Source organism: Macrobrachium nipponense, chromosome 26, assembly GCF_015104395.2.
Source record: "Macrobrachium nipponense isolate FS-2020 chromosome 26, ASM1510439v2, whole genome shotgun sequence".
In the NCBI taxonomy this organism is placed as follows: Eukaryota; Metazoa; Arthropoda; class Malacostraca; order Decapoda; family Palaemonidae; genus Macrobrachium; species Macrobrachium nipponense.
The window spans coordinates 7,819,900-7,832,399 of record NC_087215.1 but is presented as its reverse complement, the minus strand read 5'-3'; positions in this window follow the sequence as shown (position 1 = coordinate 7,832,399).

Genomic DNA, 12,500 nt, shown 5'->3' with positions numbered 1-12,500 from the left:
ATATATATATATATATATAGTTTGTAAGTGTATCTTGTCTCCCGGGGTGACAGTAAGGAATCTTTGCCGTTAAGACGGTGATTAGACTGAACAGTGATATTATATTTAAACTGAACCCAGGTTAAATGCTTACGAAGCAACCAATAAACTATGATTTAGCCATATTTAAAAAACAAAAACAAAGCATCAATGCATCGTGAGCATCAACTGCACAGAAAGTTCCAAGATTTTAAATCTTCGCAAGAAAAATGACAGCTATAAAACTAAACTTAAAATGGAGTAGCGAAAAGTCAAGCTCCCAGGTGGCTAAGGAGGTCGGAGGTCATATTTATAAGCAGAAATGGGCAGTTTTCTGGTAAATTTGAAAACTGAAAGTATTATTCGGAAATGAACCGTATTCGTGTTTGTGATTTTTTCGCTCAGTTGCGAATTCAAAGGAAGAACAGAGAACATTGTAATTTGTGAATAGAATAAATAAAATACCGGTATTTCATCAAATGAATGATGAAATAGCAGCAAGAGAAACGAAAATAAAAAATAAATAATCATATAAATAAATGCGTAACAAAGTCTTTCTTTTGCCCCAAACATATCAGTATCACTTCAAAACTCCAGAATTTCTTTAGCTAAGCTTCTTTGGCCATTTTGAGACTTTGGGCATCTTGCGAGGCGAAGCGGTTTCCAAAATTATCCTTCAGGAGGAACAGTGACACTCTCACGGGGGTGGGTAGAGGGGTAGGGGTGGTGGGTATAAGGGGTGGCCGAGGAGAAGAAGGGGAGGGGAAGAAAAGTAAGTGGAAAGTAGGAGAAGGTAGCAAGTTAAACATATATATATATATATATATATATATATATATATATATATATATATATATATATATATATATATATATATATATATATAGTGATACAGGGCACGGGGTACTACTCCAAGCGACATAATCAGAGGAAGACGGACGAAAACCACACATCACAAGGCTTTCTTTTTTTATTATTTTGCCGACGTTTCGTAATTATTTACAGAATTACATCTTCTGGGCTCCATATAAGAAAAGATAGAAAAATAAAAAAGTTAAAAGTATAGTCTAAAAGTTCATTTAAAATACATTAAAGTAAAAATGAAATACATAAACTAAAAACACAACCAACCTAGAGGTAAGACAGCAAGGAACTAAATAGAAGGAAACAACCACAGTACGAACTTATGCTAAATACAATTGACTAGCAGATGTATGGGTGTTTAACGATGGTACGAGTTGTTTTATAAACAACGACTCAAGGATTGCTAACTCTTGTGGTTTGGTAGTATGACCGATTACACTGGAATCTTTGTTGTCAATGTTGGTTTTGCATTGTTTTGCATGGTTCCTGATGCTGGAGTGCTCTGGGTTTGAGATTCTGCTCCCTGTGCGGAAACTGATTCCCCGATGTGAATCGATGCGCACCATAAGTAGTTGACTGGTGAATCCCACGTAAATCCCTTATGTAGTTCATTTTTACTTTAATGTATTTTAAATGAACTTTTAGACTATACTTTTAACTTTTTCATGTTTTTATCTTTTCTTATGTGCAAGTCCCAGAAGATGTGGTAATTTCTGTAAATAATTACGAAACGTCGCGGCAACAAAACAAAATAATAAAAAAAAGACAGCCTAGTGATGTGTGGTTTTCGTCCGCCTTCTTCTGATTATATATATACATATATATATATACATATACATATATACATATATCTAATGTCTTATCGCTTGGCGATAGACTTTTTTGTTTTTTCCTTACGGCTGTTGTCCGTAAGTAATGTTTGGTTCCTCTCATCTCCCTTGGATATCTTAGTAGAGAGGTTCTTTCTTGTCTAGAGGAGATGATTCAAACAGGCTAGTTGAACAAGTTAACAACTTTATTCTGTAACTCCATACTAGGAGATGCAGCTCGGTCGGACGACCGATATGTTTGACTCTTGGCCTGGAACTGCCATTCTAAAGCATCGCGTCGATAGCGGAACATTAGCTATCTCAGCAATTCATATAAAAACACATACGTAGTTCGCCGGCTCGGAAGTTACAAGTTTCCGGCGTAGTTATTCAGGTCAACCTCTTCCCATGGAAGTTGTTGTGCAAAGTTATCATAACATAAAAATGTTGACAAAGCTTTGAGCTAGATCAGGCTACTGCAGACAACGCATAGCGTAATCTAAGGTCTGCTTTGGTCACGTAGAACCCTCTAATGCCATGACCCCAGGTCACTGGTTTATATATATAATGTAATTCTTACATTAGGCTCGGTCTGCTACCTATTCAAGCCTTGAATAACAAAAAAAAAAAAAAAATTACTTTAAACATTGTTCATAGGAGCGTGCTCGTAACATACTAAGTGATTAAATGCACAAAAAGGTTCTGTTACATACCCTTGTTGACATATTCATAAACAAAGATAAATGCATGGAAAATATAGATCCATGTTTGGTAATAATAATGATTATGTACCCAAAAACAATAATAAAATGGTAAAAATCAAAACATGTATTACATGATTAATATGATAACAGGTAACCTGATTAAGAATATGGTTACTAAATAAATAATGATTATAACATGATCATGGATAATAGTTAAAGAGTACTTGTCACTACTTTATAACAGATAAATATAATTGTATAATAGTATAACAATGTAATTCTGCAGAAATTCAATATATAGGGCTGATATTTTATTAGGTGCCCGAAAAATACCTTTAGGAATATATTAATGTATAATATTGGGCTATAATGATTTATTAGGTGCCCTGGAGATATTTTAACTGTTCAAATGCAAAGGCGTGAGTCTTTCTTGTCCTACATTGTTGCCAGCATACGGACCGCTTTTCACACACAACACAATTCCAGATAATTCCCTAGGCACGAACTGAAGTGGCCAGGTTCAGGCGGCCCATAAACGCAAAAGACTTGAGTTTAAACGGGTACGTCATCCAGACGGGCCAGTACGTTCCCTTGGAGATCCTTCTGTTTACGCCTCAGCCTACGCCAAGCAAAGATGTTGACGGCGATAACCAATATGGCCGTCACGCTGAACACGGCTAGCAGAATGTAGTAGCGAAGATTTTCTCCACCTGCATAAGTCGATGACGCGTGGGTCATCTCAGCCAGTTGCGTCAGACGATGAGCTACTCGCGCGTTGTATGGGAGAGGTAGTGACGGGATGATCGTTGTTGCCCACGTGTAGTTCGCGAAATACGCCTTCTCACGTATTATCGTGTTGACCCCTCTGACGGTATAGTTTGTAGATGTCCCCGTACAACCATCGGCTGCTACGAAGATAGGGGCATGGGCGGGCGTGGATGTGTCCGGACACACGACGTCGAATCCGGCCTTATCATAACGGATCCAGGAACCATTATTCATCCTGTAATTGAATTTATTACCGAAAAAGAAAAAAAGGATAAAGTTTCCCCCAGACAACCTTCGCTTGTATGAGAGAGAGAGAAGTTTAGCACTATGTCTAACTCACATGAATCCGTTGATATAGGATAGAATTCAAAAACGAGTCAGCTGTACAAATTTTATTATTCATGGCTTCTGAACAGTGAGTGAGTTTATCCTAAGTCTTTATGACTGTAAATGATTTCTTATCAGAAGAAATCAGTACATGCCCTGTTAAATTGGATATTACTGGATTTGAGTTATTCGTCATAAAAGTAGGAAACGGTGCTATTTTGTATGATTGCCAAGCATCGGAAGAATCAAAAGGAATCGTGATCATAATTCTATAATTTTCTACGCTGACTGATATTAGGCTATAATAGAATTCTACTCTATGGGCATCCAATAAAGGAATATAACCTAGCTTCTCCCGTCCGTTTTCCAAAGTTAACGTCAGATCTTTAATAGGCATGAGGTGAGGCGATAACACACCCTTTGTTGCTAACGTAATTGCTTCTACGTAATCTTTTGACTTTTCAATAAAATGTGATATTTTCACACGGATATGATCTATTTTCGAACTATAGTAAGCTAAAGTAGCCAGCAAATGTTGAACTTCCATGACCTGATCGATATTATTTGAATGTTCATTAACGATATTCATTATTTGATTGATCGAAGATAACTGGCTGCGAAGTTCTGATAAGGCCAGTTCCGTTTTGTGTTGCAAAAACTCAATTCTTTTATTTTGATTATTTATCTTGAGGCGATTTGAGATTCCTAAACCTAAATTCGCAACTGATCCTAAGATGTTTAGTCCAGCTAGAATAAGCGGGTTGCGACGCTCAACAGTATTGTGCCGCACAGACATCAGCAGGTCACGAGCGAGTTCTTCTGCCTCGGCGGTTTTATTTTGTATGTCATAAGACAACATTTCTGCGACGCTTAGCGTTTGAGCTAGTGAAATCTCTGAGCTAGCATGAAAATTACGTTCATGCATTTCCTTAAGGGAAATACCAAACCTCATCAGGTCATTCTTTAAGTTAAGGACGTCATCTTCAGGTAAGAAAATAGCATGCATATCTACCTCGATAACAATATTACTTGACACGATGAATACATCATCGATTCTCTCGATAATCGAGCCATGATTAAATTCTATGTCTTTAGTCCTAGCACTCTTTCCATACAACAAAGATGTCTGAATACACAATATCACTCCCAACAATAACAGATTCATTTTTGAAAACCTGCAATGAGTAAAAAACAGATGGCAATAACTCGCGTAAAAGAATAGGTTTACATACAATATGATTAATAGATATATATATATAAATTATTATACAAGTTTCATAAATACAACCATTTTTTTTCCCTCACTCCATCTACCTTTCTTTAGATTCTGATATGTGCCAATGGGACTATTCTCACATCAGTGGGTTTGGATACATTTTGAACCCTAACTCTATTGGCCGTTAAATTTTCTAAAATGTTAAACGGGCCTTCAAACTTAGGTGTCAGTTTATAATTTAAACCTTTACGCACGTATACTTGAATTGTATACCTGATCGCCCACGGCATATGTTCTAGTTGGCTTAGCTATTTTATCATGATTTTTTTTCATTAGGATCTGTGCTTCTTCTAAATTCTTACGAATTATATTATATCGACTTATGCTTGCATCCATAACATCCTTTAGAGGATTTGATAAATTAGTTGTAGGCTTTAAGATGTGAAAAGGCGTTCGGGCCGGGATACCGTACAGTGCCTCGTGCGGTGTCATTTTAATAGACACGTGATACGAGTGATTAAGTGTGCTTAGTACCGCAGGTATGGCAATGTCCCAGTTGGGATCTGCCCCCCCTAAGGTGACCCTTAAAATCGTTTAAAAACCTTACGATTTGCCCTTTCCAACTAGCCCATTAGACTCTGGGTGATAGATCATGGTATTGACTTTCTTTATACTAAGGAATTCGCACAAGGAGTTAAGGAAATGATTATTGAAACTCCCCGCCCGAGTCTGAGATAATGATGTGTGGAATTCCATGTTTACAAATGTAGCACTCGTAAAACTTCCTAGCGCACTCAACCGCGGTTTTGTTTTAAGCGCTATAAGTTCTGTATATCGAGTCAAAGCGTCTATAATTACTAGGAGGTGCTTATTTCCTCTGTCTGACTCGTAAAACCCTGTTAATAAATCTAAATGTACTCTTTCAAAGGGTTGATTTGGCACGGGGTAAGCCCCTAGGCTGACAGGTGTCTTCGTGTGCCCTTTGTATTCTTGACAAGTGCGACAATTTGCTATGTGCTTTTTTATATCTCTAAGCATCGTATGCCAATAAAATAAGGATTTGGCTTTCTGTGACATCAAGGTATAACCCGGATGTCCGTGCAGTGGATTTTCATGCAACCACTTTAAGACAGTGGGTATGAGTGAGATAGGCACCACCACCTGGTTGTTATTCAACTGCGGTGTGTTGCGGGTTTTCCTCGTCACAGATCTACACAGGATATTTTCCTGTAGGATATAATTCTGCTGCTTATACTTTTAGGTATTCTTTTTCCTTCGGATTTCCATTTAACGCAATGATGATTTTTTCTATTTGCGGATCTTTTCTTTGTTCCGTCTGTAATAGTTCAGCACTCCAGCCCAGATCTTCCTGTTCGGATATAGTTTTAACAACGGGCATGGAGGTTGAGATATCTATTAATTCAGCTAATGGCTCGGTACAAGATGAAGAGGGGTTGCGTGATAATGCGTCAGCAATGATATTTGCTTTCCCAGGTAAATACCCGATCCTCGCGCCAAAGTCCTGAATGATCATGTGCACCGAGTTCGCTTGGGGCTGTGACTAAAGCCTTTAAAGAAGTCGGTTAGGGGCTTATGATTAGTGAGAACCTTAACGGATAACCGTAAATTATGAATTTAAAGTGCACGAGTGAATTACATAGCGAGCCCTTCCTTGTCTATTCACTGCATATTTACTTTCGGAAGGTCTCAGTTTGACGTGAATAAAAAGCTATAGGGAAAAACTGTCTATCATATTGTTGAAGCAATACCCCACCTACTCCTAGGTCTGAGGCGTCTGTTGCTATGAAAAATTCCTTATTGAAGTCAGGAAATTTCAAGATAGGAGAACTACACAGTTCATCCTTCAATTTATCGAACGCCTGTTGATGAATTTCAGACCATACGAAATCTACGCCCTTTTTTATAAGATCGGTTAGGGGAGCGGCTATGATTGAGTAATTGCGGATGAAGCGGCGATAGTATCCGCTGCACCCCAAAAATTGCTGTATTCCCTTGACGTTAATAGGTATCGGAAAGTTACGGATAGCCGACACCTTATCGTGGACGACTTTAAGACCTTCACTAGAAACCGTGAAACCTAGATAGACTAGTTCTGTTTTAAAAAATTCACACTTGCTTATCTTTACCCTTAAATTATGCTGCCTTAACCTTTGTAACACTAACTCCAATTTGCGTAAATGCTCTTCTAATGTGTTGGAAAAGATTACTAAGTCATCCATGTAGGCATGTAGGATATCTCCCAACAAGTCTCCAAACACGACGTTTATCATACGAGTAAAAGTTATAGGAGCACAACGTAAACCAAAAGGCATACGCAAAAATTCATAATGTCCCCTGGCTGTGCTGAAGGCAGTGTATGGGATACTTTCTTGTTCCATCGGAATCTGATGAAATCCTTTTAGTAAGTCTAGGCTTGTGAAGTATTTATTCTGGCCTAGTAAAGATAGGATATCATCGGTACATGGTACTGGGAATCTGTCAGGGATTGTTTCTTCGTTTAAACGACGAAAATCTACGCATATCCGCCAAGTTCGATCTTTTTTCGGTACTACTATTAACGGAAAATTATAAGGGCTGTTTGATTTCCTAATGACTCCTTCCTTTAACATTTTACCTACTTCCTCTGTTATCTCATTCTGAAATTTCATAGGAAGTCTGTACGAAGGTACATAGATTACTTTCTGTTTGTCCTTGAGCCTGATTATTTGATGCTTATTGACATCCGTTTTTCCTAAGGTTCCATCCGTAGTGGAAAAAACATCATGATATTAGTTAACAGATTCAAAAATTTCTGCTGAATTTCTTCTTCTTGAATATCTTTATTGATTTTGTTCTTTATAGATTGCAAAAGGGTTTCATCCGCGACTGATTGAGTGTGATTTATCTCAGCTACGGTAAGAATGCGATGTATAAACTTCGGCATCCAAGATATGTTGATTTTTGTGGATTACTAAAGTGGTATTCAAATGATTACAGACTTCGATATTACATTGCTGTTGTGAGCCGACTGTATAAACGGCTTGTGTGACGGATAATCCGTGTGTTTTTCAGAGTTTCGGAAAGGATTAATGTTTCAGATCCTGGCAAGGTTCTTTTTACACGCACTAATATATTTGAAGTTACGTTAGGTTCGAGGGTTTGCGTGCAAGCTGATATTACGGGTGAGCGAGAGTTCTGTTGGGTTGCCTGTATTATTTCTTGGTTCATGAGACAGGTGATTGGTTCCGTAATGTAAGTGACAACTCTGTCTGTCTCTTTATTATCTAAAACAGATTTTAGGGTATTAGAAGACCTATAGAATTTCCCTTTGATATACACGCCGTGTTTTGCAGGTGCTAAGATAATATTTTGAGTGCCCATAGACGGGTATCCGATAATTACTGCGGGATACATATTAATGTTTTGTACAACGACAAAGGTATCGGCTAACGTGCGCTTACCGACCTTGTACTGTACATGAGTTACGCCCACAACATTTAATTCATTATTCCCAATGCCTGAGAGCCTTATTCCGGACTTTTCTATAGGGAAATTTGAAAAGAGTAAATGATGAGTCCTTAAATCCATTATATTACGTGGACTACCAGAATCAAAGAACAAAGTGAATGACTTATGGTCCAAATTTACTGCATGTAAGGTTGGTCGCAACTCGTTTTGACTAATAATTGCATGAATTTGTTGCAAATCTACGGGAACCTGCACAGATTTTTTTGATTCGGCCGTGTGTTTCATAGGAAAATCAATTGTCTCACAATGATCTGATAAATGATTAAACTGATTATTTGATACAAAAGATGTTGATATTGATGACCCAACATCGCCCTCTCCCCCCTTGGAGTGAACTACGTGGTATTTGTTTTGTTTATCACACCCTGAAAATTCGCTTGCCCTTGCGAGTTCTGGCTAGACGGCCCAGGAACAGAGGTACCTGAAGCACGATTTGTTTGTTCTGCTGTTGTGCAGAATTTCCGTTTGGTTGTTCTTCTTATAGTACTGAGGACCCTTCTTTTTATTTGCACTAGCAACTGGTTGCGTGTTTGTAGCGTTTGTCTGTTGATCCTCGAGTAGCAACGGTTATATGAATGAGTTGAACTATGGTGTATTCAAAAAACGCGTCCGACAGTCTGAAATCATGTGACCTGGTCGTTTACAGTTATAACAAACCATCCCTGCAACTTGATTATTATTATGTACCACATTTACTTGTTGTGGTTTGTTCTCATTTTTTGCAAAAACTTGAATGAGCGAAGGATCTAGGTCGGTACATTTAGACATGTGTTTTTGATTTGTTTATACACATCTAATTCCGTACTGTCGGGCTGCAATTTTTTATCAAAACACCGTACTAACGCTTCAGGCAACATTACAGTGATAGACGTAAGGTAGATCAAACGGATAAAATCTTTCACTTTGATGTTAGCACCCGCAACCCACCCGAGTTACATAAACTATCCTGATATTCATTTAGCCGGTCGGCAATTAGCGCCGCCCGCTCGACAACATTGAGCTGAGTCATGGAGGCTTGGTTAAGGATATTTCTCAATGCCAATACTACATCTAAAGCCTCTTCACCCCCATACACGGCACGTAATCTTATTTTGAACTCGTCCCATGTAAGCGCTTCTTGGAAAGAAACCCCCCTTAGATACGCACTTGCGTCGCCTTTAGCGAAGTCTACGAAGCTCTTGGCCTCCTGTAATTGTACTGCTGGGTCTGTGATGCTTTTTGCATTTAAATGAGCGTCTACAGATGAGGATCCATGCCTCAACATTTTGAGGCAGGAAACCCATTGACCCGACCTTGAAAAGGGACGATCGCTGACCTCGCGCTAACGAGAGTCACCACGTTGGGGTTGCCAGCCGGAGTGGTTGCCATTTCGGCTTTCACTTTTTTCTTATCATTCTATTCCTTGCAATCCTATCAAAATATCTATAAGAGTACACTCGACCACTACGTAAACGCATAAGCAATGTACTGTATAAGTGTGTTATAATAGGAAAATCCCCCAAAAGATACAAAAATACAGATAATATGATAAAATATTATACGGAGAATTCCTGCAAGAAATGGTTAATGACAACTAGAAAAGAAAAAAAAATTAATCTGCGGGCGAGAACCTCGTAGTTGAAGATAGGTTCTGTAATGAAGGAAGATTAATATGGCGAACAACTCACACCCCAGAATACTGGACGATCGACTCTTGATGAACAACACTTCACTGAAGAAAAGACCTGAATAGATAAAAATGGTACTTAGCTCCAGATTATATTGCGAAGGATTGTTGACATGGATGACGTCACAGTTCCTGTCCACGTCTCGCGTCGGAAGTCGTGATGACGTCACGGCCTTCTCTCGGTGCACGATGCGCGGTAGAGTCCAAGATTGATGACGTCACAGCCTCCGTCCTTGCACTACTGCGTATAGCTGTCCACTCTGCGTCCTTGCTCCGTGAACGGGTGATGTTCCCTGTGTTTGTTTTTCTCTTTCCGTTGATGTTCGATGCCGCCCTCGTCGGTGTAGATTCTCGAAGATAAGTGATAACAGTTGCTCAAACGTCAGTGTTAAATGCTTGTATTCCTCTCGATGAAGGACATAGTTGCGTCTTCATAAACTGTTGCGTTGATTGAAGATCCCGTTTCCTCTGTTTCGTTTGATGTTGAAGGTGGAAGTTAGTTCTTGTAGACCTTCGGTCGGCTGATATGGGTCTTGTTAATTATGTTCTTCGTTTGTTCGCTTGCCACCACTTTCTAATGTCTTATCGCTTGGCGATAGACTTTTTGTTTTTTCCTTACGGCTGTTGTCCGTAAGTAATGTTTGGTTCCTCTCATCTCCTTGGATATCTTAGTAGAGAGGTTCTTTCTTGTCTAGAGGAGATGATTCAAACAGGCTAGTTGAACAAGTTAACAACTTTATTCTGTAACTCCATACTAGGAGATGCAGCTCGTCGGACGACCGATATGTTTGACTCTTGGCCTGGAACTGCCATTCTAAAGCATCGCGTCGATAGCGGAACATTAGCTATCTCAGCAATTCATATAAAAACACATACGTAGTTCGCCGGCTCGGAAGTTACAAGTTTCCGGCGTAGGTTAACAGGTCAACCTCTTCCCATGGAAGTTGTTGTGCAAAGTTATCATAACATAAAAATGTTGACAAAGCTTTGAGCTAGATCAGGCTACTGCAGACAACGCATAGCGTAATCTAAGGTCTGCTTTGGTCACGTAGAACCCTCCTAATGCCATGACCCCAGGTCACTGGTTTATATATATAATGTAATTCTTACATATATACATATATACATATATACATATATACATATATACATATATACATATATATATATATATATATATATATATATATATATATATATATATATATATATATATATAGGATATGCAGGAACTTCCATATACAATCATAACTTCAGGAAAGCCGAAGACACATGACGAGTTAAAAGGGTTTATTCGTTAAGAAACGTTTTGCACAAGGAACTTTGTGCATCATCAGTCTGTTAAAATAAAAGTACATTTTACATTAATAAAAGCAAAACACAAATAAAAATTACAATCTAAAATTTAAAATTTAGAAATTATAATTTAAAAATTAGCATAATTCAAAGTTAAAAGTGAAATAAGAACATTAAAACAAGACTACTAAAACACCAACCATTCGCTAAGAAAGGAGGAGAGAGAATGACTAGAACTGAGATTGAGGTCAGAAAGAAGACTATGCCAGGTAGAGCGGAGACGATGAACTACCACTATTCAATGAGGGAACAAGTCTTTTGATAAATAATGACTCGAGTGTTGTTAAATACTCAGAGTCCTTATTGTAACCTAAAATGGAGAAGTGCTGTTTCTTGACTTCGATCTTACATTTGATGCATGATTTTTTATATTTGAATGCTCTGGTCACTTAATCTCTGGCCAGTTCTAAAACTATACCCCATGTGGCTGCAATATCGCATTTGCAACAGCCTCTTGGTAGATCCAACGTAAATACCAGGACATCCTGGGCACGAAGATCTTTATACAACATTAGACCTCATAAACGGCTGCAAACGATCTTTAAAGCAGAACAGGGAGCCAATTTTACTCGGGTTATTTGATATTAATTTTAATTTTAAGCATGGAATTTCACCTTCAATGATTTGAGTAAGTTTCTTTGACAGTTTCAGGTTGGAAATATAAGGAATCGAGGCATACATGAGTTTCTTTGGAACGTCAACAATCGGTGGTACTGGTTTCAGATATTTAGTTAAAATTTTGTTAATTATTTTCTGAACTAAGTCTTTGGGGTATGAATTTTGTTGAAAAAAAGATAGTAAAAATTCTATTTTCCTATGAAAAATGTCCCAACTCGAAGAGTACTTCAGGGCTCTATGAACTAAAGTGGAGATAGTGTTAAGTTTAAAACTTCTTTGGCAGGAGCTGTAAAAATTATTGGCTAGACCAGTATACGTTTTTTTTCCTATAGACAGCTGTATTAAAGAGACAACAAGATGCACACACACACACACACGAAAATATTGTACGATGGACACATCGAGTGGAGTTTTTCGAGTTTATCCAAAAACATATTTCGTCAATAGACATAAATACTCCTGTAGAAAAAATATGGCAGTAATAAGGAGAGAGAGAGAGAGAGCGTAAACGAGGTGGAAAGACCCAGATAAGACTCTGCGTACATTAATTAAAAACTTTTAATTTCGTTTCACCTTATCGAGTTAAAAAGGCGTTTGGGGACTTTTTCTTTTTTTTCTCCTTTTTT